Source organism: Leptinotarsa decemlineata, unplaced genomic scaffold (assembly GCF_025532065.1).
Source record: "Leptinotarsa decemlineata unplaced genomic scaffold, Ldec_3_MD MMD2_tig00026282_RagTag_RagTag, whole genome shotgun sequence".
Lineage (NCBI taxonomy): Eukaryota > Metazoa > Arthropoda > Insecta > Coleoptera > Chrysomelidae > Leptinotarsa > Leptinotarsa decemlineata.
In genome coordinates this window covers 21,976,080-22,002,070 of record NW_027412668.1, presented here as the reverse complement: position 1 = coordinate 22,002,070, position 25,991 = coordinate 21,976,080, and the positions used below count along the sequence as shown (strand labels likewise).

The 25,991-nt window shown below is 34.7% G+C and overlaps 1 protein-coding gene and 1 long non-coding RNA gene across 2 annotated transcripts in view; one reads left to right on the top strand and one right to left on the bottom strand.

Annotated features, from left to right (window-relative positions):
• Window positions 1-25,991, bottom strand: part of LOC111507286 (uncharacterized) — a 495,004-nt gene that overhangs the window by 262,907 nt on the left and 206,106 nt on the right. Inside the window, exon 3 of the mRNA XM_074180055.1 lies at window positions 22,732-22,819. The gene's annotated coding sequence lies outside the window, so the exon portion shown is untranslated. The remainder of the gene's footprint in view (window positions 1-22,731; window positions 22,820-25,991) is intronic.
• The window catches only part of LOC141484738 (uncharacterized), a 64,857-nt gene that overhangs the window by 11,244 nt on the left and 27,622 nt on the right, over window positions 1-25,991 (top strand). The window lies entirely within an intron of this gene.

Sequence of the window (25,991 nt, the reverse complement as noted above, 5' to 3'; positions counted from 1 at the left end):
TATTCTTCCTATGAACATCAAATTCCAGACCCTGGTTACTTCTACGAGACATTTATGAATGGTAATAGTTCTCAACTCCATATGATCCAGATCCAAGTTTGTGGAAAGTAATCCAATTACTCTTTTTCTTTCAATTCAAATCAGCTCATCAGTGATTTTTTCATTGTCATGCCTTCGTGCAGATTTTTGTTAGTTATATGTAATCTTTGATTACTTCTCCACTGAGACCATTGACCCTCAGAAGATATCTCAAAGAATCAATAGTTTCTGGTATAGGGAGACTTGAAACAACGCAAATTCATCAAATGATTTTGAAATCTTCTTCTTTGGCAACTATACATCCCTAATTTTATGTGAATTACAAAAACTTGAATCCGATTGAGATAGTTTCAGACTGTTTGGTTAGCTATTCAAAAATTTTATGAGTAGAGAAATTTATCGCGGAGACAATTGGTCTCACCGACTTACCTGATTTGCGATTTTTTGGTAGACCATATATTTTAGGAACTTTTGGATAAGACACCTGTAGACTCATGTTCAAAGTCGATGCGATCAAATTTTGACACAACTTGAGATTGTTTTTCACTTCTGAAACCATATCAAGCAGATGGTTCCATGATAATTTATTATAGAGACAGTTCTCAATCGAATTATCTATTCTCTCATAGTTTTCTGATTTATTCAGGTACTATGAATATAAATAAAAAACAATTTATTTTCATTGATAATTATGTTTTGAGCTTCCAAAATACAAATCATAAAATTATAAAATAACAACAAAAATGAATTGGCGCTCCGGGGCGACTCCATTGATTCCAGTGGCGCATTTGCTTTTTCAGCTGCAGGAAAACCTGCAGCACCACATCATCTGAAGATCTTGATCTGCCAATGTCCTCTTTTTCATAAAAACAAAATGTAGGGTGTCTTCAGAGGCTCCAATTAATTCAATACACCGCCAGAACACTTAGTGACACGAATATTCAACGCCAGAACCACAGTGAGCAATGACTGCATGAAGATTTTAATAGTAGTCTGCTAGATTTGAGTGTTCATCTATTTTGAACTTTCGTAACAGTTTGGTGTTTCAATCAGAGGTTGAGTCATGTTTGAAGATCATCAGTGTTATTATTAGATTGACTGGTGTCTCAACTATACTTGTTTTCTTATAGCAGTCAGTTAGTTTGGCGCATGTTTGGCAATACATTAGATCATCATCTGTCGAAAGTTACATTTTCAGATGATTCAACAATAAGCTTTGCACGGACTGATTATTAGTCGTATTAGAAAACGCTAGTTGAAGTTCCAGAAATTCATATACGTTTTTGCTACTCCTTGCAGATTTACTACAAAGTAAACAAGTGAGGATTTTTTCAGCAAAAGATTTACAAACACAAGACGAGATAGACTGTACGGAATTAATCAATCCAGGATTATTGATTCTGCTATTGTTTTACCCACGAAGAGTATTTTACAAGAACCCCAAGAATTCAAATCAATCCTCTTGTTGTCCTAACGAATATCTAGTGAACTTCAAAGACTTCATGAAATCAGTTGGAGGAAAAGATGATACATTCTTACGAAACTGCAGCTACATGAACAGGTGTTTGAGTTTGGGAATAATTAGGAAACATTCTCGTTCTTGTTCATCATTAAAGTCTCGTTCTCGAGGTTTAGGAGTTTCAGAGTTATGAATTAATATACTGCATTTCCTGAAGACCCGAACCTGGTTGGTGAAATGCCCGTGGCGAAAAGTGTTGCAGTTCTGGTGTTTGGGAGCAGTGTTTGTTTTGAACATTTCATATATTTCAAATGAATATTGTAATATATTCACGAATATACTTTCATGTATGAATCATTTTCCCTGAAAATTACCCACTCACGAAATTCAGGAATTATCTCCCTCGAAATTTGAACTTTGCAGAACTCATTTCTGAAGCATTCACGACACAACACTAAGCAACGCTGTTTTTACGCGCTAAAGTGTCATCAGTGGTAGACCGAACCATGAATGTGGGCGACCTTGAGTATAAATTATCATAGACAACACCTCCACCTCAAAGTCAAGCTTCGACATCGACAATTTTTGAGCTCCTGCTTCATATAGTTGCCTTACAGTGAAGATTGCAGAGAACGATAGAGCGATTTTCCATTCGGCGGTCGATTTCGAAACTTCATTTTGCAACAGACCAATGTGGAAATTATTATTTATACTGAGATTTCTTTCAATCTCATTGATGGAGTTCTCGTAAGGAAATCCATGCCAACTTAAACTCGAGCTATCCATTCAGGACAGTTATGAAGACAGAATATTTCCCGTTAATTTTTACCCGAAATCATTGATATGTATCAAAACGTAAAATGGTTCGTGTACCCTGTTAGATATAGACACCAGTTTTAGACTAAGGAATTAGTTTTCTTCAACTCCTGAAGACGCCAACTTGGTTGGTGAAATGCGTGTCGTGCTTGTTTTCGATTTTTTCTACGCCAGAGGTTACAGTTTCATTTTTTATTTTCATTAATTTGCAAAAACAAATTTCAAATCTCTTGCGTGTGAGTTATTCTTTTGGCTGCTGCCTTAATAATTATAAGATAGATAATATCATCAATACTGAATACTGGAATAACAAAAATCTCTTGATATTAGGAACAGGTGTTAGTTTTTTCCTGATGGCCTCTTCATTGAATGGAAATCTGTTGAATTCTTTTCGGAAAGATCATTTTGACTAAACAATGAAGACAGTGTTTTTGGCAAAAAAATTCTACTGGTGCATCGTTCAATGTTTGTTGAACTTCACCCAAGCCGATGTCAGAATCACATATACACAACTATTTTATACTATTTTTTTGGGTTTATAAATTTCCACAATCTGAAAAAATGAAACATAAATCAATAGAGAATCTGCTGGAGTTCAGTTACTTTTCGGGGTGAACTTTTCATTTTGTTCCTAACTACACCTCAGCAAATATTCTATTGATTTTTCATTTATTTTTTCAGGATGTAAAAGGTTGTAAACCCAAAAAAACAGCATGGAATACTGAGTCCTCCACAAAGAAAAAATGTCGTTTGAAGAATATAAACACAACTACGTTTTAATCCAACTTAATTGAACCGGAATTTTCAGAGCTTATCTATTGAAAAAGTTGGACCCAAAAGCTGCCGAATTCATCAGAGCTTTTAAGTTATTTCATTCCGAATACGGGAGTTTGGAAGTTTCTAATACACCTTTTCATCGATCAGGTTGAATCACCTGGCTATTCGGAATATCTGCAACTTTGATACATATATATATATATATATATATATATATATATATATATATATATATATATATATATATATATATATATATGTATCAAAGGGATAAAAGGGATCTCCATGTTGATGGTAATCATTGTGCATCATCCCTCTTGTTCATATTATTAGGTCGTTTTTCAATTTCGATAGCCTCTCTGATTGTTCGCGAGTAGAAGTTTTCATTGCTTGCTAGTATTTTTGTGTTATCGAAATTGATGTGATGTTCTGTATGCAGTACGTGTTGGAAGAGAGAAGACGTGGTGAGTTTTCCTTTCACTGCTAGTTTGTGTTCATCTTTGCGTGTGTTGATTCGTCTGTTTGTCTGGCCGATGTAAGTCCTGTCACAATCGTGACATGATACTTCATACACTCCTTGTGACTCCAGTGGTATCTGATCATTGGGATTATGGAGCATGGACCTTATTGTTCGTTCTGATACGAATTGAGTTGATATGTTGTGTCGGCGAAAAATTCTGCTGATTTTGTCTGTTGTTCCTGCAATATTTGGTAGTGTGGTTGTTATGACCGGTGTATCTCGAGTTTTCTGTTGGTTTCGTGTTGTCTTGGAAGCCGCATTTATACTTTTTTCTGAGTAGTTATTCAAGTTATTCATTTGTAGAGTTGCTTCGATGGTGTTCAACTCTTGTTGTCTATGATCGTTATCTGCCAGCCTCCTCGAACGTGTAATCAGTCTTTTTGCCACCGCGTGAATTTGTTTTGAGTGGTGGTGTGAATAATAACGAGACTTGGGGGCAAGGGAGATTACGATTTCTTCCTCGAGTCATGTATTTACAATTCCAAGTGATTCTTGAAAATGGCTTCAAAGCAGGAGCCGAAACGTTGAGAATTAATTTCATTTGGTCAAGGCGACCATTGATAGACCGGTTTCGGTACCTAGAAAGTCATAGGTTCACATGAAACGCAAGGGTAAGGTGCTTTCAGCTACAGTTGAGCATATATAGACAAGAAAAATTAAAACTTTTTTTTTCTGTTCAAGCTTTCGAGATTTTATGGGCTCTTCTTCAGAAACTCTTAACGCTTAAAAACAAATTGCGTAAAAACCAAAACGAGTGGTAATGAAGCAGAATCACTTCATAAATCACGAGAGACATAAGTGGAACCACCCAGTGGTGTGACATCCAAATTTGCTTGCCAAGTTTTTATATCGTCCTTGTTGACTCTTTAATTGAAAACGAGTTGTGAACGATTACAATAGTAGTATCATTGACATTTATGAACAAGAAAATGAAGGTTGATGCTCAGGTATGTCTACGTCAACCTCCCTTTTCTTGTTTATGAATGCAAATGCTCAAATCCTCCTGGCCAGGAGCGAAACGTCTTTTAATTGAATTCTCGCTTGAGTTATTTTACTTGATAATCTAATACCCAAGATATTCTACATGAAGATAATATGTGAATGGTCTTCTCATTTATAAACCAAATTTTCATTACTATTTCAGTCTATCAGCAGAAGTTTTACTGATTATATGACAGATGTTTCGCGAATACCTACTTATAATGTTTACAGTGCTCAGTTGATTCAGATGCTCTTGGATATCTATTTCAATAAATGTCATTCCACCTTTCCTGACGTCATGTCGAAGAATTGAAGGGGTCTTTTCGTAATTCCATTGGCCACGCCAATGAGCACGATGGCCCTTTTTGATGTGGCATTGATGAAGGTTTTACAGGCTTCGAATCGTCTTTTCAGGACTAAGATTATGTCGCATGAATTGGAGACGAAGTGGCAGGTCAAGCGAAAATGAAAAGCAGTGTCAAATGGAACACGTGTTGCTTTCACACTATAAAGGTCGATAAAATGGGTCATTTACTACCGAGAAATGTTTCCCGTTCGGTTCGCTCGAAATTAATTGGAAGTCGAGTTTAAAATTAAATTTGTCGTTTATTTCATAACTGTAAGTAATTCGGATAAGAATAACACAATTTGAAGTAACAATATTGAAGATGATAATGAACATATCGCTTAATTCATCACCAGATTCGATAAATAATTGTATTAAGTTGTGACAGTATTTCTTGAAGTACCAACCACTCGTAATGATAATAATATTGAAATATGAGAAATTGAACTTCCTACGTTTTTATACTATTTGTAATTGTTACTCACGTTTCTGCAGTTTCGTTCTACAATGAACTGTTTATTGTATTCGTTTGAAAATGTCATCATAGTACGAAACTGCAGTAACGTTAGTTACAAATGCAACTGGTATGAAGACATAGGAAGTTTTAATGCTTTTTTTCCATGATGATCTCCTACTATGTAGTAACGGCTACATCCATCAATTCATTGATAATAATAATATTCATACCGGCCTCGGACATATATGATTTCTTTTTTTCTGGCATAGTGTCACATCAGCTTGTCCATGAAGAAAAAGATCTGGAGGTTTTGTCTTCTGAAATGTTCTGGAACATTTCAGAACATTCTAAAGTATTCGAGAACATTCCGAAATAATCTGTAACGACCAGAAACATTAAGAAACATCTCAGATCATTGTGAAGCGATGAAAGTAGTTATATTTTGTTACCGTTTATCCTCTATTCTTGAAAAAGGTTTTCATTTTCATTTAAATAGCGTGCTTTTAATCATATGTGCAAAAGAACTCGCACCAGTATTTTGCAGACTTTTTAAACTGTCTTACAAGGAAGGGGTTTTTCCTTCTTATTGAAAGATCTCTCGCGTTCAGGCAAAATAAATCTTAAAAATAACTATAGACCACTCGCTTTGCTATCAGTGATATAAAAAATCATTAAGGAAACAGTAAACTACCATATCTTTGAATATTTGAAAGGCTTCATTATCTTGAGCGATCATCAATATAACTTTCGCAAACAAAAATCAACAGGCGATCTTATATCGTATGTTACCCATATTTGGAATAACGCAATCGAGAGATATGGAAAGTCGTGAGCTGTTGCTCTTGATATTTCCAAGTCCATTGACCTTATGTGACATGAGGATTTGCTGGACAAATTTCGATGATATGACTTGTCATTTCATTTTTGTGTATGGTTTTTCAGTTTCCTGACAGAACGTTCCGTGCAAGTGGCCATCGTTGGATATCTCTCGAATAATTTTACCATCACTGGTGTTTCCTAGGGATCCATGTTGTCTTCATCATTCTTTTTATCTTATATCAACGACTCATTGGAAGAAACGAAGAATCAAATATATTGCTTTGCTGACGACAGCATACTTGTGTTGTTATTCCATTTGAATTCAAGGATATCTGCTGCGGATGTACATATTCACGGGCAGCAGGAGGTTGTATATCTTAATGAGGATGTAGAAGTGATTTTGCATTGTGGTGAAACTAACCAAGTTCAATTCAATGCCGCAAAAACCGAGGCATCGATTTTCTTCAAAAAGATGAATATCTCCGAACCGGATGTAATAATGTCTGGACAAACAATTCGGCTTTCTGCTTCGACAAGTTTGTTGGTTGAAATGGACGCCAATATGTCTTGGCACAATCATGTCACTGGAATTGCAAAGGCTGCTTCTCAAAAGCTTAGAACACTGATGAAGAAAAGAAAAATGAAGCTTTTTATGGTTTTTACTACTTTTATCATTACTATTATTTCTATTATTCATTGATGAAAGTGGTAAAAAACATAGAAAGTTTCATTTTTATTTTTTTCATTATGATTTCCCACCACGTAGTAACGGCTACATCCATCAATTTATTAATAATACAAATCATCTTTATTTCAGAATATGTCAACAATACAATAAACATATAATGAGAACATATAATGAAATGACGTCATTGAGGGTTACAAGACACAATAATCTTGTGTAAATAGGAATATAAGATGCACAAATGAAGATAATTTTAAAAATTATGATTGAAATACTCCGCAAGGTTCCAGATGTATGAGTACTTTTTTATTTCTCTTTTGAATTTATTAATGCTGACCAATGCTTTTATTCCATCTAGTAATTTATTGAACAATCTAATGCACATGTATTGTAGGCTATTTTCAGTTACCGTGAGTCTGTGAACAGGGTAGTTGATATTTCTAGTCCTAGTTTCATATTTGTGAGGGATGTAATTTATAATAAACAAAGATTTATTTTAAAAAAAGAACATTGAACATTCATAAATATAAATTGCATAAATGGTCGATATATTGTTTGATCGGAAAATACTTCTGCATGATTCCTTATATGGCATATTTAAGATTATTCTTAACGTTCTGAATTGAAGGGGTTATATTTTTAGGAGTGATTAATTTTTGGGAAAGGAAGTTTTTGGCTTTTCACTACTCCATCTGATACAAAAAAAGGGATGAGAGAATCTTCCAAAGAAAGGAAGGAAGTAATCAATTTGAAAATAAGTAACTCTATACATGGATGTGTAGATCATGCAGAGAAGTAACTTTCAGACACAAACTGAAAGAAAGTCCTCCTGAAACAGCTACTTTCATATAAACACTTAATTACACGAAAAAAAAAATCTTTCGAAACAAATACTTCTATATGAACACTGAATTATACAGAAGATACTTTTCTCTACTCAGTTTGTATATCGAACATTTGTTGTGGAATAAGAATCAGATATCATTCACATGAGTTCTACTTTGAATGGATGGTAATAAATTGTACTCACATAGAACACTGTCACCCTCACTGGTATACACCGATGTTTGGCCTTAAGACACTTGCCCTAAGGCTCTTCAGTACCAAATTAGATAACATTATAGAAAATACACATACTTCATTCATGAATTACGATTTTGAATGTCACGGAAAAAGCTTGATCTGCTTATGTCATCGATGACATCGTAATGACATTCATTCACCTATTTGATTTAATCCCAGCCAAGAGGAATCTTATTTGAATTGAAGGGGTTATATTTTTAAGAGTGATTAATTTTTGGGAAAGGAAGTTTTTGGCTTTCTACTACTCCATCTGATACAAAAAAGGGATGAGAGAATCTTCCAAAGAAAGGAAGAAGTAATCAATTTGAAAATAAATAACTCTATACATGGATGTGTAGATCATGCAAAGAAGTAACTTTCAGACACAAACTGAAAGAAAGTCCTCCTGAAACGTTCTCTTCTGAATGATAAACACTTTTTCCATATCAGAACTGCGTCCCCAAAACATGATGCCATATTCAGCAGCTGCTTCAAAGTTTGCATGATACATAATTTTCATTGAACTGAAATTTAGAGATGTATTGAGAGTTCTCATGGCAAACACGACTGAATTCAGTTTCATTTATTTTGTTATTTGCTCAGAACAGCCCAAATATTCATCAATGTAAACACCTAAGAATTTAGTACAAGGAGCTATCTCTCTCTTTCTATTATTCATATCTATGCTTGGTGGACGTTCTATCTGTAGCTGTCTTGGACAAAACAGTATCGTATTAGTTTTTAATTCATTAAGAAACAATTTATTACTTTCAAACCAATGTTTGGTACCGCCAAATAGATTAATTGCATTTCGCATAAGATCAGGAAAATTATAATCCCCGCATAAAAGGTTTGTGTCATCAGCATAATTTGTAATAAACTGATCTTCTTCAATACTGGTTGCACATAGATCATTCATGAAAATTATGAAAAATATTGGACCGATAATACTACCTTGTAGTATTCCGATATTTGATGATGATATTTCAGATTTATACATTTTTCCTTGATTCTTAATGCACACTCTTTGAGTTCGTTCAGTGAGATAAGATTTAGCCCATTTCAGAGTAGTCCCTTTAACACCATATCTCTCTAGTCAACAGGTTTCTATCCAAACAATCATAAGCCTTGGAAAGGTCCAAAAACATTCCCAAGGCTAGTGACTTCTTTCCATGAAATATAATATATTTTGGGTAAACTGAAAAATGGCCGACATTGTTGACTTTCCTTGGATATACCCATGTTGATTTTTACTAAACATGTTGTATTGATTGAAGAAGTCAATTAATTGTGTATAATATGCCAATTCAAATATTTTCGCAAAACTTGGTGGTATACTTATGGGTCTGTAATTTTCCATCACTTACACATCACCCTTTTTGTAAATAGGTTTCAACAAAGACAGCTTCAGTTGTTTAGGAAATATAAGCTAGATCTAGAACTTCTTTTATGTAAACCATATTCTCTCTCATTACCACTTTGTTTATTTTTTATTTTATGTCCTAATTCTATGATATCATTTGGTGTAACTTTTTTAAGTATAGCGACTTATCATTTTCTGTAATATTATTGAAAGATGGAACATCAGGAATATCTTTCATCATTTGGGGTACAATGTTCAATGAATATTTATCGTATTCAACTGTGATTACTTCAGGTTTCCCTTTAATTTTACATTCTGAAATGTTGTTTTTCCCTGTCAATTCTTTACATATACTCCACATGCACTTTGTTTTGTTATCAGACTCCTGAATTTTTTTGTGATTCAAGTCTTTTTTGCTTTTATTAAAAGATCGTTATTTTCAATTTTTGCTTCATTATACTGCTCTTTAAAAATTGGGACATTTCTCGAGAGAATTAGTAAAATATCTAATCTATGTTTATACTTGCGTACGTCATCATTTACCATGGTTTTCTTATTGTTTTGTTTTACTCGCACCTTTTTGAAACATTCATTAGAGATATTCATAAAATTGCTAATGAAAGAATTCCAGTGCAAGTCAACTGATACTATGCTATGACTGTATGCTTCAACCCAATTTTGTTCCTTTAGTCTGTTAGTGAAGTTAATTTTATTCTATTTGTTGAAAAATCTGAAACAGGTGGTGTTATCTGCTTCCATTAAATTGACTGTGAGGCTCATTATTTGTGCACAGAACACTGTTCCGAACCAGAAAACTGTACACACCTCAGCAACTTTTGATGCTTTATAAAACTCAGATCGGACTGTCTTTGGAGCCCCGCCCCTCAGCATACCTTGAAGCTGCTAGATTTCATCCAAAAAAGAGCTATCCGCCTGATTGGAGACCTCACGTGCAACTCGATAGTCTGAAACATCGAAGAAAGGTTGGGGATTTGTCTCACTTCTATAGATACTCGGCACATTTTATTTCACCAAGAGCGATAGATACCAGAAATACTTGGTGCTCATCGTTTTGAGGTTCAACTCAGTACACTTCGAACTTCACTGGTTTAGAACCATTTTATTCAGAGAACTACGATTATGTGGAATAAACTTCCTAAAAACGTTTTTTCGAATTAATTTATTCTTTAGCGATTCTAATCCAATATGAATCGCTTAGAGTGCCTTAAGGATTTTCTTGTAGTGCGTGTATTCAGTCCTTGAAAAAAAATTTGGGCTATTAATTTTGTCTTCTAGATATTCCTAGAACAGTCCAGAACTATCTCCACTATATTCCAGAACATCCGAAAATTTCTTGTAATCAGGAATGTCTTGAATGAAACATCTAGTAACATCACAGACCAATATGGAACGTCCAGTGGACTTATATGGTGTAGTAGCCTTCTATCTCTCACCCAACAAGAATCTACTTCTTACCTGAACGGCGTACTCCTAGAGAATTAAAGGATAGCAGTTTCGTTCATCTTCAGAAATCCCTAGAACATTCCAGAACCTTCGAGAATATTCAAAAGCATTCCACGAGATTCTATGATATCTTGAAAAATTCTGCAATGTTCGGTAATAGTCTGGCTTGACGATAGCCGGTTGCGTTGCGGTTAGTTCTTTGTTCAACTCATTCAACCGACGTAAGGTGAAACAGTGGTTTCACACGATCGACGATTTCACTGCCAATCCTGTAACCCGTGGTGGGAATCATACATTGAAAGGTAAGACCTTGTCAATCTCAAGTTCGGACAAGTTTCGAATTTTCAGGGTTGTCGTCGATTGTAGGGATGCGACAGCTGGTTAACGGAAAAAACAGATTTCAACAGAACTTTTTTTCAACAGTCTGGAACGTTCGATAATATCCTGGAACATCACAGATTGAATAATCAAGGGAATCGTATCGAAATAAACTTAAAGAATAATTTGTTCAGGCCAGTGTGTCGATTATAATCCAACGCCCTTCGTGATATTACCACGAAGGGCGTTATACCGTTACTACGTGGTACGAAATCATAATGAAGAGAAGAAAATTGAAACTTTATATGTTTCAACCACTTTTATTTGTAACTAACGTTACTGCATTTTCGTCCTTTAAGGACATTTTCAAACTTATACATTAAAGTTTAACGCCCTTCGTGGTGTTAGCCAGGAGAGTAGTAGTTTTCTGATAGGTTACAGTCCATTGACCTACAGTGTAGGTGAGTCGATACTCGCCTGAACAAATTGTTCTTTTGGTTACTTTGATTTAGAGCCAGTTTTCAATTATGCCCACTGAATATATGTGGAGTTATATTGTATTATAGCCCTCTATCCTCCTTCTGAGAAGAATGTTCTGAATTTTACCTGAATGGTAAGCCTTCGAAGACATGAAAGCTGAGACTTTAGCTTTCTAGAAATCTCTAGAACAATCCAGGTCTTTCAAGAGTACTCGACAACGTTCCACTACATACTATAACATACGGGAACATTCTGAAATGTCGAAAATAGTCTAGTTGATTCAATGCTGTTTCGGCCCCTTTTTAGCTTCACCAATACTTCAGAGATTTCAACATTTACCTCAACGACTTATATATGCAGCTAGTCAAAGGAGATATTATCAGCTACGCAGACGACACCGCTATACTATATACTGCAGAGAACTGTATAGAGTTAAAGAGTATTGCAGAAACAGATTTCAAACAAGTTACCCAATGGTTCAGTAGTCGTCTACTAACAATAAATTTTGACAAAACCATTTTCATTCCCTTCACCTCATACCCCAAATTTCTTCCAACATATAAATCCCTCAGTATTACTTTGAGTGATAAGGAAGTAGTGAAAATATCCACAGCAGATAATATAAAATACTTAGGTATCATTGTAGATCCACACTTGAAATGGAAGGACCATATAAATGCCACTGTAAAGAAACTCCGGTATGTGCTTTATAGAATGAGGTATTACAATAATATTCTCAACATCCAACAAATGAGAACACTATACTATGCCTTTGTACAAAGCCTCATTAATTACGGTATAATTGCATGGGGAGCAGCATATTCCAATCATCTGTCTCCGCTGGAAATGATACAAAAGAGAATTCTCAAAGTTATTTTCCGTAAGCCACAAGACCATCCAACGGAAATGTTATACAATGAAACCAAAGTAATGGATGTCAGACAGCTATTCTTCTTGAAAATAGTTCTTAATCTACACAAAAACAAAACAACGGCGACTAGTAGTAGCCATGTACATGATACTCGAAATAGGAACTATATACTCACAATACCTAGACCCGAAAAAAACACCCTAATGAGAAATTACACCTATTTGGCGCCTCGATGCTACAATATGATACCTAATGAACTGAAATTAGTAAATTCTATATATTCATTTCACAAGCAATTGATTGCCTGGATAAACGCCCAACCACGGAAAAAAATCCACCAGTACATTGACCTGAAAAATCATTACTAGATAGACTGTCCCTTTGAGTGTAAATGTGTACTCGGAAAGCTATTAAATGAAATCTCATAATAAATTTTAATGTAATCCTCCTCGGATTTTATTAATGTTGTATTGTGAATAGTCTTCATATAAGTGAGTATAATTATCGTGAATATGTGTGTGTGACTGTGCAGACTGTGTTATTGTGTCAATATGTAATAATTTGCTAATATATCCGTAGTTATTAAATTATTCCTACCCCCTCCACATACAGGGGAAACCCTCGTGGAGTTCAACCATATTTATTTCATTATATATCGAAATTTTGTATCATTCTTTGTATTGATATTCTGAAATAAATATTATTATTATTATTATTATTATTTTGTGATCGCAAATAACGAGCAAAATGTATCGTTGTAATTGATATCCTGGATGCATCCCAGGAGCGGTTAGTATCAATGAATTTTCTTTATTGAGACCTGTATTCCAAAACCCTCGAAACAAAATATCGTTTTTTTTGCAGCCCCAAAATGGCACCCAAGGAGTAAGTTATTTTAAGAGTATGTATATGGAAATACACACCAACAAAAAAATATAATAGCTCAATTAGGATCCAAAAACTTTTCTCCTCAAAAATGTAACTCCAACATGTCAAGGGCTGAAATTTTCACGTAAATTAGTGGAATACTTGTACTTTGTGAATAAATGTGAGTACTCTAGGTAAATTGACACATTGTGATGTATGTCATTTTGTGATCTACATATTTCAATTTATAAATCATTTTTCATGTGAATAGCAAATTCATATTGAGTTGTTTCAAGTAATTAGTTGTATTGAAATAACCGTGACTACAGACTGGTAATTGAATTCAAGAAAAATGGGAATTGAAACTTTCTATGTTTTTCACCACTTTTATTTTTAACTAATGTTACTGCAGTTTCGTCCTCTAAGGACATTTTTAAAGTTATACATTGATATATATGTATAATGTATATGAATGTTATACATCAATGTATAAGTTTGAAGCAATACAAATGAAAGTGGTAAAAACCATAGACAGTTTCAATTATCATTTTCCATGATGATTTCCTACCACGTAGTGGCTACATCCATCAGTTCATTTAATTCATCAACGTTATCTACACTATTGCATCTATTCGGTATGAAGGGGTACAGGATCATCTCATAACGCTGAATATTCTCAGACTGATACAAAAAATAATATGAAATTTATATAACGTACCGCCAGGAACGTCATGTGTTGAATGAAATGTAGTGCAAAAAGTACTTTTTACATATGATACGTTTTATCCCAATTCATTTCTCCACCCCACCTGGCACTATCATAGATGATAGATTGAATATGATCAGAGGTAATTTACAAAGAATTTTGGTATTACAAATAGTTGAATCATCAGTATATAGATTATTCTCCATTTTTCAAAATTCGCGGGGTTATTTTAGGAGGAGGAGAAAAATTAAGAAATCGATGTTTCGTTTCGAAAATTGTTAAATGTAGCTCCCGATAAGAGAAATTTATTGATACAAATGTCAGTTTCAACGACGCATTTTGCTCGTTATTAAAAAAAAAAATATATATTGTTTTGCACAAATTTTATTTTGTAAATGAAGGGCGCTGAAGGTCATGTCAAATTACAGCCTCAAAGATGCGATTTTGCCGAAGTGAAAAGTATTTGAAACTTCCGTTTCACATGTTTTGGTCAGATTTAGATTTGGAATCCTGCAAAGTTGGCAATTCTACAAATCTGGAATTCTTAGTACAGTAATCTAAAATAGAGCCGAAACAACATAAAAAATCTTCTCTTTTGCTATAAACAGAAATGTTTTTCATATTTCATTAATGTTCCCATAATTTGAAATGCAAACTATTTCAACACATTCTGTTCAAAACAATATGTTTTACCAATAACCAGCCGAGGCCCCCTTACGAACGACAACCCTAAAAAGTAGAAATTTTTGCTAATTAGTAGCCAATGAGGTCTTACCTTTCAACTGGCGATTTCCAGTATATTATTAGTAATGATTTTATCTAAAGGAACATGTAGGTTGAATCTTACTATAAATGGTAAGAAAAGAGGCGGTGTACAATTATGTTCCTGTCACTAGCCATTTCGTCGACAGCATATTTCTTCAACTGAAGTATATGTTTCCTTGCAATATTAAGTAATTGGACTTTTAACATATCATTGTCGCCAGCTGATGATATTAGTTTTTCGCCAGGCAGTTGTTGGTGACTGCTTCAATTGTTTGCTGTAGTAGGAGGCATTGTCTATGACGACGACAAAGTTCGGTTCAAAGTTTGATACATTTTTTTAAAATCAAATTTCCAACTTTTGGCGTCCATTTTCTCGTGTTAGTCGCTAGTTTTTTTGGACTCGAAGCATAACAAGCCACTTTTCAAAAAACACGAATCGCTGCCTATATGAGTTATTATGAGTCACCGTCCTTTGTCAGCTGGCGCTTCCACTCCTGTTGAGAAGCCTTCAATAAAAGCTTGTCGACAACTTTTCATTTTAAAATATTGCCATACCTTTGGGACAGTATAGCCTTGATTAAACCAAGTCTCATCTGAATTATGAATCTTCCTACCTTCAAGACGAAACTCTCGGATTTTTTTCAAGTAATTTCTCCGCCGCTACAATTTTTTTTCTTTCCTACCTCTTTTAATGAATTCAATGTTCATTTGCCTTAATGTGCGCAATGAAACACGTGATATTTTGGGCATCGCTTCATCGGAACTCATTTCCGCTGAGACTTTTTCAAGTTTGGTATTTCATTTCGGAATGACAACGAATCGAATTTTTTTCCTACGAATAACGTATGTGGTGCAATCATCAAGCTGAATTTATTTTCTTCCTCTAAGTTCAATACATTATCACATTTACCTTCATTTTCTTTAAAGGTTTCGAGAATTCTGTGAACACTTCTCATTGACATTTCATTTAAATCCCTACACAGATTAACTACGTCATTATGCAACATATTTCCATTCTGTTCATGAGCCCAAGATACATATTATATGTAATAGTTATTTCTTTCAGATGAATTTGGACGTCTGCGTTTGCTTTGACTGCTTCCACTTTCCATATTTCTCACAGTTCAGAGCACAAAACTAAATTGATTTATAATGATATTTATTTTGTTTCAGTAATTGAACAAATCCCTTGGGTTCAACCTGATATATTTTTTTTATTCACCGTTAATCCTTTTCCTAGAAATGCAGATACATAATATTGTGACGTCGACTATATTTTAACTTCTTAGGAATGTATTGAATTTATAGAAAGTGTATTAGTTATTCTTCTTTTGTTTATCTAGATTCACTCTAGATATTATTCAACGAATGTTGCCAATATTCATATCTCCCCACAAACATCTCTCTGTATACAACGTTGCCATTTATAAATTTGAGTCGCAGAATATAATTGCAATTCTTTATATTTATTCAATAAAAATCAATGCTCTTGGCTACATTCCATTAGCAGGAAGTTTCTTGAATCAAAAAACTACATGAGTATTTTGTAACCCCCTTCCCCTCCGGGCATCATTGATATTTTAGATTTGATTTTGTTAGAATTATATTGTATATTTTTTCATTGAGTCATCAAGTGTAGCTAAAAGGACTATTGGTTGGAAACAAAACATTCGAGGAAAGCAAATTATTTAAGAAATCCGTCTGGTACAGTTCGGAGTTGGGACATGTGAATAGGATGTGATTTATATCCGCTAAAGAAAATTTGTCACATGAGCATAATGGATTCACATCAATGCCTATTTTTGCCAGATGTGCAGGAAACTTACCATGATTCATTTTCATTCGTGTGATGGTAGTGGCGTAAAATCTTGAAAAGTTGAAGTTGTCTATGTGAGGGATACTTTTAGGGAGAGTGGGGGGATTGATGAATAATGATTTTTTTGATTTAGATGAGAATTATTACCAGAGTCTCACCCAATTTAGTCGTATTTCATATCTAACGTATTTCATGTCTGCAACCTAAAGTTGCAAATGATGTTCGTGTCTCCAATCAGGCGAGTGACACATTTCTGAATGGAATCCAGCAGTTTTAGAGTATTAGGGGTGGAGCTCCATACATAAGAGCAATACTCCAAAGAAGGTCTGATCTGAGCTTTATAAAGCATCAAACGTTGCTGAGCTGTGTACCGTTTTCTGGTTAGGAACAGTGTTCCGAGCTTTTGAGAAGCAGCCTTTGCAATTCCAGCGACATGATTGTGCCAAGATACATTGGTGTCCATTTTAACCTCCAACAAATTTATCGAAGCAGAACGTGGAATTGTCTGTCCTGAAATTATTATATCCGATTTGGAAACATTTATCTTTTTGGAGAAATCCGTTGAACCGGGTTAGTTTCACCCCAAATCACTTTGGACCCTCATTAAGATTTGCAACCTCCCGCTACCAGTAAAGATTTGTATCTGCAGTTGAATTTGCAGACGATATCATGAAATCCGAATGGAATAACGAGACAATTGTGCTGTTGTCAGCAAAGCCTGCTATTCTGAAATTTTAGTTTATCGTATCAGCACATTTCCAGTACTTGCTACGTCATTGAAAGTAAGTTCGGTGGAAATAAACAGTTATCAAATATCCACAGGAGATGCAATACAAAAGCTTCAATTATACATGCACCACAATCACATAATTCACAGAGAGTGATGAATGCAGTGAAATATCTATTTTCCTCCAGTTTGACACAATGACTATTAGATGCGAACGCTTGACAAGAATACCTAGAATTTAATTTTCTCCATAATAACGCCTCTTCGTCTTACAACATCCCTTTATCGTCGCTGGCATATTCTAATCTCACTAAAGAATTCCAAAACTTCAGGACATTCATGTCGGTGGATTTAAAATTTGTCTCTAAAAGTTTTTATTGTTGAACTTTGTCGAGTTTAATTATGGATAAATTGAAAGGGTTATATTTTTAGGAGTGATTCATGTTTTTTCTCATAATGTTATCCGCATTTGCTACGGCATTTCTTACGGCGAAACATCGTATGTCTAGCAGTGAGGATGACAGTATTCCATGTAAGTGAAATTTTACTTCTTTCAATAATTATATTGTGTAGAAATCCTGTGAATGATATCTGATTCGATTCTATACGAATATTTGGAATACAAACGGAATATAGAAAAGTGTTTTTCGTATAATCCAACGTTTATATAAAAGTATTTGTTTCGAAAGTATTTTTCTTTGGTTTGATTCAATGTTTATATAAAAATAGTTTTTTAGAGAGGGCTTTTTTCTTTCAGTTTGTGTCTGAAAGTTACTTATTTGCGTGATCTACACATCTTTGTATAGAGTTAATTTTTTGAAATTAATTGCTTCCCTCCTTTCTTTAGAAGATTCCCACTTTTTTTTGTATCAAGATTTTAATCTTGGAATCATACATTTATAATTTCCGTGAAGGTCAAACTTGTGAGTGACAATAGGATTCCAGTTATAGGAATTTGCAAGGAAATGAATCATTCTGTTCGTAGGTTTAATCAACCAGTTCACTATTATCTTTCATTCTGATTGTGAAAGAGATACATTTTTTAAAAGAGATTAGTTCTTGAAACAAAGTTTTTTGGTTTTATAGTTCTTCTTCATTTTAAAAAAGCCTGGGAACTTCCAAAGAAAGTATAAAACTAGTGAACTTGAATTACACATTCCTCTCAGATATAAAACGAAAGGAAAAGTTCGTCCGAAAAAGTTCATCTACAACAACTGTTTTCGAACTACTTTCAAATATAATGCAAGAAAACAGTTTGAAACAAATTTCACCCATATGCAAAATATCGAACTCCTGGTGTACTTCAAAATTTCGTGCGACAACACTCATCTCCTTATCAGCACCATTTTGAAAATGTAAACACGAAACCAAAATTGCTGATTTAGGTCACCGTGAAGACAGTTTTGCTCCTGTCACGATGACTGTATTTCCAAAAATCTTCCAAAAAAAAATGTGTTTTTCTGTTAATCAGCTGTCGCCCCTACGAACAACAACTCTCAAAATTCGAAACTTGTGCGAGTTCAAGACTAACGAGGTCTTATCTTTCAACGTATGATTCCCAACACGGGTTGGACGATAGAAAGTGAAAATCGATCGTCCGGCCTTGCGGCTCGAACCACCGGTTCACACAACGGCCGATTGAGTGAGTGGAGCGAAGTAGACACATCAACCCATCAGGCTACTGTCTTTCCAAAGTAATATGAAAGTAGTATTTCAGCAAAACATCTCTTTTTCATTCATGATTTTACTGAATGTGATACCACACCCGCTTTTCATAATAAAAACAAAATCATAAGAAATTTTTGTCAGAGATCTGTTGAAACTTTCATGATTGAAGAACTACAGAAACTATTCCGTACTGTCAAAAACTTGCAGCTGCTTTCAAAGAATTTTTCTTTTAAGGCGTGTTTACTGCAATTAATTGATCAGTTGCAGTATATTATATCTACGTTTTGTCTCAGTCCCTCCTGTTCCATTTATTTTTATATGAATCAGAAACAACTTTAACATTAGTATCATAGTTATTATGTACGTATCAAATGTACTATTTTTGAAAGACATCATTTGAGAAAAATTCAATATTTTTTGCTCTTCTTCGAGTATTTAGCCTCTCCTGATCTGAAAAATAAACAAAGCTGAAGTGAAATAGAATCTGCTGGAGTATAATTAACGGAAAATAAAAAATCCATGCCAAAAAGTCAATTGACTATATATTTTTTGACGCCTGTAAAATGAAACCACTTGTAAAAAGCACCCCAGCATTCTGGCCGTTTCAAAACAGCCAAAATATTGGCTGTTTTGAAAAAAGAAATAAATAGTATATTTTACAACAAATGAGAAAAACGACATATTTCTTACGCATTGTACACTGTACATATATAATAATACTTGTATGTCATTAATTCATTTTTATATTTTATTCAAAATAGTAATTAACAGTTATATTTGGACAATTTTGTAAAGTAATTCCTGGTATGTCGTTTTGTTTCAACATGTTTTCGGTAATTGAAATATTAGCTGCGTTTGAAGTTGATAGGGAAACGTACTGAGCTTCCAAAGCATTGTTGTGTTCAGGTTCTAATGGCGCTGGAGGCTGAATGGATTCTACTATAGGTAATTTTTGAAATTTTCATTTTGTTAGCTATGGAGTTGTCGATATAAGATTCAGCAGCATTGCTGGATTTCCAACCCCCATGGCGTTTTAAAGTTGAAAGATCTTCCCCTGCATTAACTAAAATAGTCGCAGATGACCTTCGGAAACAGTGGTCAGTATATGATTCAGGGTTCGGTAATTGCAAAAATTTTTCTATTCTTTTCGCCATGGTGCCAAATTTATTCATCCCCACAGACTGTTTCGTACATTTGCTATTTTTGTAATTAAAAAAAACGTGTTTCATTTGTGCATGGTCGAAGCTTCATATATTTTTTGTAAATGTGGTAGAATTCTTCTGGGATTGTGAAATTTCTAGGAACCTTGGTTTTAGTATCGGGTAATTTTATTAAAAGGGCAGAGTTAAGATCTTCCATGTCATAGATTTTTACTTTTCGAAATTCATCACAACGGCATGCCCCTATAAGGCCAATAGCTAAAGCAGCCTGAAATCAAAACCAAACATTCATTGTTCGATAACAATTCAAACATTTCCAATTCATATCTTCATCAGCAAATACTTTTCATGGGTAGCATATTTTTCAGATTTGCGTTTTAAAAATGAACGTAATTTTACGTATCGTGATATATCAAAACAGTTTTCAATAATTCAGGTACTCCTCAGCATCGAGTACTGAGAAATGTTGATGATCTCAATCTTCTTGACAACTCTTCAAAATAAACTAACAAGGTATTTTCGGAACAGGAATTTACTTTGGCTTTCATTTTCCAGTCCATAAAGTTTCTGTAAGCGATTTCATATTTTTCTCTGGATGTGCTTATTGCAAACATCTATTACTTTCTGAACAATTTCTGGAGGTGTATTTTCCAACTCTAAATCTTCGTATTTCATTATATTCAATATATAATAAATCTGAACTGTTTATACTACAACAATCAACAATAAAACTATTTCCGTAGTATGGTTATGTGGTATTCACGTAATTGAATTCAGATGGGTTTGTTTTTCAGCAGTCTGTATTGCATTCAATTTCGAGTTTATTAAGGAAAGTAGAATTAAAATTTAATTTATTTGGGTTGAAGATTAAATTTCAAAATGAAAATCTATTGGGATACATTATATTTATCAATATGAATGAATCCAAACAAAAGTATAAGTAATTGAAGTTATGATCGAAAAACTACGAAGACTCGACTCTGGACAGATCGGAATCGCTTGTAGTTATCACTATCCTCACTGATACTATCGTTGTCACTATCGCCTTGAACATTCATGATGAATTTGATTATTGCAAAATCAAGAGCATGTTCCTTCGAAGCATAAAATTCTTCGAGACGTTTTTTCCATTGCTCTTGAGAAAACGAAGTGAAGAATTCGTCACATAAACTTTCAACGGATTCGAAATGGAAGTCTACATTTTTATCAGCCGCATATTGTTTCAGTGATGTCCATACTAATTATATTGGTTTTAAATCTGGATGATACGGAGGAAATCTGAGTACAGTGTGTACATGATTTTCCATAATCCGATCAATTTTATACAACTTGAATCGTGATTTATGGATTTTAATGATGATATAGAGATCAAATTCTAGCTTATCAGCTGTAAAAATGTATAATCCGTCATCTCAACCATTCTTTACTCTCATCTTTCCTCGAGGACACGTTTGGGCAATTCTCATACTGAACTTTATGGTATGGGGCATTGTCTATAACCAAAAGCTATTTTCTGAAAGATTGGTAATATAACCGATATTTCTTGAAACTACTTTCTGTGACTGTCGCAATTCATTTCGCTATGATAGTCGTCCGATTTTGTATTGGATTTCAATTTTAGATATGAATTTTTCACAAATCCATTTTCTCCTCCTGCATTCACAATTATAAGTCCCTGCTCTTTTGAAATAGGTGCAGGCAACTCTACATTCAAATCATAATTTCAACTCTTCTTATGTGCATGTGGAGCATGGATATATGTTTCATCCATATAAATTATTGTTCGACCGTCTTCACGGTATTTCTTTATGTTTGAAAGAAAATATCTTCGCAACTGCTGAATCAGCGGTTTTTGCACAAGAAATTTTCTTTTTTTTTCTTTTTCCTTTCATGACTTCCTTCAGAGACTCACAAGATCCCTTGTAACCATTTTCGTCAACGAATTTTTTATGTATGCGGCGTGAAGTGGGAATTTTTTTTCTCGCTTCTCTCGCTTAACCACACAAAAATTTTCGTTTCAATTTCGATTCGAATGCCATTTTTTTAGAACACAGACTTTTGACTGGTACTATACTTCACCGAAGTGGGCACTACAAGATTGTCAAGACTGAGCTTAGATCGTCTTTAAGGGTTTTCTGCCACGTGCAGAGATCCTAAGCCAAGTCTTTAAAGTCGCTTCCTACATTTGACAAGCTATAACTGCGAATAACGTTTCAGATTCATTACGAAAGTTTGGAATATTAACAACGTAATTTTAGTGTATTTTTTTACATATGTTTGAAAATAACTTTTGTGTATGCTCTACACATCTTTGTAAAAGTTTCCCAAATCTTTTCATCATGATAAAAAAGTAGAAAGCTAAAAGGCATTGATTTGTATCAATTTCATCTCTGCTTTTTTTCATTTCGATCCATTGCGACTGTAAACAATTTTTTTATCTCACTCGTGTTAGGTGTGGTCGTGAGTTGTGGGGTAATTGAATGAAAAATCTGAAAGTTTAAACTTTCCGGACCACCTGTATTGGAAAAAAAGTTTAAATTATTCAAACTATAACTTCATACTTACATGAGAGTTGTTTTCCAAATAGATAGTTATTCAATGTCGGGGTTTTTGAGATTTCAGGTAGATGACGCTTGCAACATCTTGATGATATCTGTGAAAAAAAAATAATTAGGTAACTGAAGAAAAATTTTGTATGAAATATATAAAAATAAATTTTGCAATTCATTCTGGAAAACAAGTACTATTAAGATTATATGAAAAAGGAGCGAGCTACCCCGGCTCCGCACGGGTGTCATGCTGATACTAAATATAAATTCACCCACCGGAAATTTAAGGGCAAGAAGAAACAGCGATGAAAATATGATGTTGTTTTATAGGCGCGCCTTCTTCCCCCGCGGAACATCTACAACAAAAAACGAACCTACATAAAACATTTCAGACTGCGATATAAAGCAGTACAGAGAAACAGTGATGAAAAAGTAATTTTCATATGCAAACATCCCCCTTTCACCCCCACAGGGGGATTTCCCAATTGGCATATTGAAACATCCTTTCGTATTGCACATACAAAATTTCAGCCTTCTGAAATCATAGCGGTACAGAGAAACAGTAATGAAAAGGTAATTTTAATATGTAATTGCGCCCCTTTCACCCCCACGAAAGGGCAGTGGGAATATTCGAAAATCCTTCCGTATCGCACATCTACAACATAAAACGAACCTACATATGAAATTGCAGCCTCTGAAAATATAGCGGTACAAAGAAACAGTGATGAAAAGGTAATTTTCATATGTAAATACCCCCCTTTCACCCCAACAGGGAGATTCCCCAATTGGCATATTGAAACATCCTTTCGTATTGCACATACAAAATTTCAGCCTCCTGAAATCATAGTGGTACAGGGAAACAGTGATGAAAAGGTAATTTTCATACGTAACCGCCTCCTTTTAGCCTCAATTGGACTAATTGAAAATTCTTCTATATGGGCATACAATACCTAAGAAGAACGTATTTACAAAATTTTGGCCTACTAGGACTTACCAGGACGAAGAAACAGAGGTGAATGAGCGAGTGTTAAGTGAGTGACTTCCGCATTTAAGTTAAGATGCACCGAATTGTATTTGTCTACGATTCTATTTGACCTCATTGAATAGGTGAAGGTGACGAAAATGTTAGTATTTTCAGGAGAATTTTACAACGTAACTGTCGAACAGTAATCATTACCTGCTCACAAAATGCCGAATGAGAGAACCATTCTGAAGGGACATTTTCACAAATAAATGCTCATAAGTCCGAAACTTGACAAGTTAGGTATACGCATGATACATAGAAAGAAAGCAAATTTTGACAATTTTTTGAATTTGTAATGGCACATAGAGTATTTCAATCGAAAAAATTAACTTTCAGTCACTTTTTCAAGCAAATAAAATAAATGCTTCTTTTTTACCACTCTGTATTGAAGTAAACGGGATTACGCTGAAGTGTGAAAAGCCTCCAAGTATCACTCAACTCCAAACTAAATTTTGGTACCATAGTATTCCTTAAGTCAAAGATAACCGATAACGGTAACAGTTAGGTAGAGGAAAATATCAAAAAAACGTTGTCGGATGATTTTTGTAGATTCCAAAAGTGATATTATATACAGGATGATCTATTTGAAAAATAAAAAATTCTACTACTTTTTCATGGAAGTGGCAACACCGCGTTGTCGAAAAACTTTCAGTTGGGTAGGAAATGTCCAAATGTGCTCTCCGTTAGATTTTAAAAGTGATCCGTTGTCTGATTCACCAGAAACATCTAATGTGCCATCCACAGTGAATCAGCCTGTATACTAGCGGATTTTTCAACACCCACGGTGAGTCAACTTCATGAGACGGCATTTTGCCCTGTCAGTGAACGCTGCTGTCATGGAAGTACGGCTCACGGCTTTATTAATTTCGAACAAGAGACACGTGTTCTGAACTCAACTTTCGTCTGAGATATATATCTTGAAGTTATGAGTTAATTAATGGTTTTGTTTAGGTGAGAAATGTTCACTTCATAATTGTGTTTCAAATATTTTCATGTCATTCACGTGGCTTCAAGATCAATAATTCAACAATGAAGTTCAGCAAATCTTTTTAAGAATGCAGAGTTGTTGAGAGTATTTGTGTTATTTCTTCTATAGAATGTCCTATCGAAAGGAATCAGAGCCGTTATAGGACTGTCAAAATTTCAGAAAAACACATGGGAATGACACATTTTTCCAGCAGATGTGGCTCCGAAACTTTAACCCCAAAGCGAAGGTGAGTCTTCGAATTCGTCTTCACAGGAGACTTTGAATTTCGAAATTGTCACTAGTAGTTTTGTGAAAATAATATATTTTAATTATTGATTTTGTTTAAGTTGGGTTAGGTTAGGTACAGAGTGAATGGGTCTATTCGACCCTCCACCCCAACCCGCAAAGGTTTATTGTGGCTCACACCTATTCACACTTGACCAAATAAACCCAACTTCTCAACGATGCCGATTAGTTTGTATGGTTAGTGGTCTTTAAGGTCAGATGGTAAGAGTACGGCTCTGCCGAACTATAAAAACCTGATTCGGTCCCCAGCGGAGCAGGCACAAAGTATGTGCTCTGCTGTTTCATCATTTTCCAAACAGAGGCGACACACATTGTCTTCCGACAGTCCAAGTCTCTGCATATGATGATTCAAATGACAGTGACCTGTAAGAAGGCCTGTTAGACATCGCAGTTCATCCCTACTGTAGTCCAACAAATGTTTGATATCAAACTTCGAAAGGTATGAGCCAATCCTGGAAGATTCTGTCAGATGCCCATAAATCTTCTTGTCATCCAGGTGTTCAATCTTTGTTTGGCAAAGCCTAAAGCCAATTACAGGTTATGTCCTTGCTGCACCCTCCTTTGCAAGGAAGTCAGCAGCCTCATTGCCTTCCAGGCCAGTATGGCCAGGAATCCAGACCAGATACAATATGTTAAGTCTTCCTATTCAGTAGAGTCGTTTTTGGCAATTTACTACCAATTCAGACGTTGCTCGGTAGGAGCCAAGAGCTTTCAACGCTGCTTGACTATCCGAGAATATTTTTATTGACTTGTGTATGAAGTTGGATTCTTCCAATGTCTCCGCACACAATTCAATATCGTAAATTTCCGCTTGAAATACAGTCGCATAGGTTCCAAGGCAGGTTGGTCGCAGGTCCTAGGTCGCAGATCCAGGACAGACCCCCAACAGGTCTGCGAATCAACAACTATCTGCTCTTAACATTTCCTTCTCCCGGAGGATCCAGTCCTCTCTACTCGAGAACAGTACTTCATAAGGCAG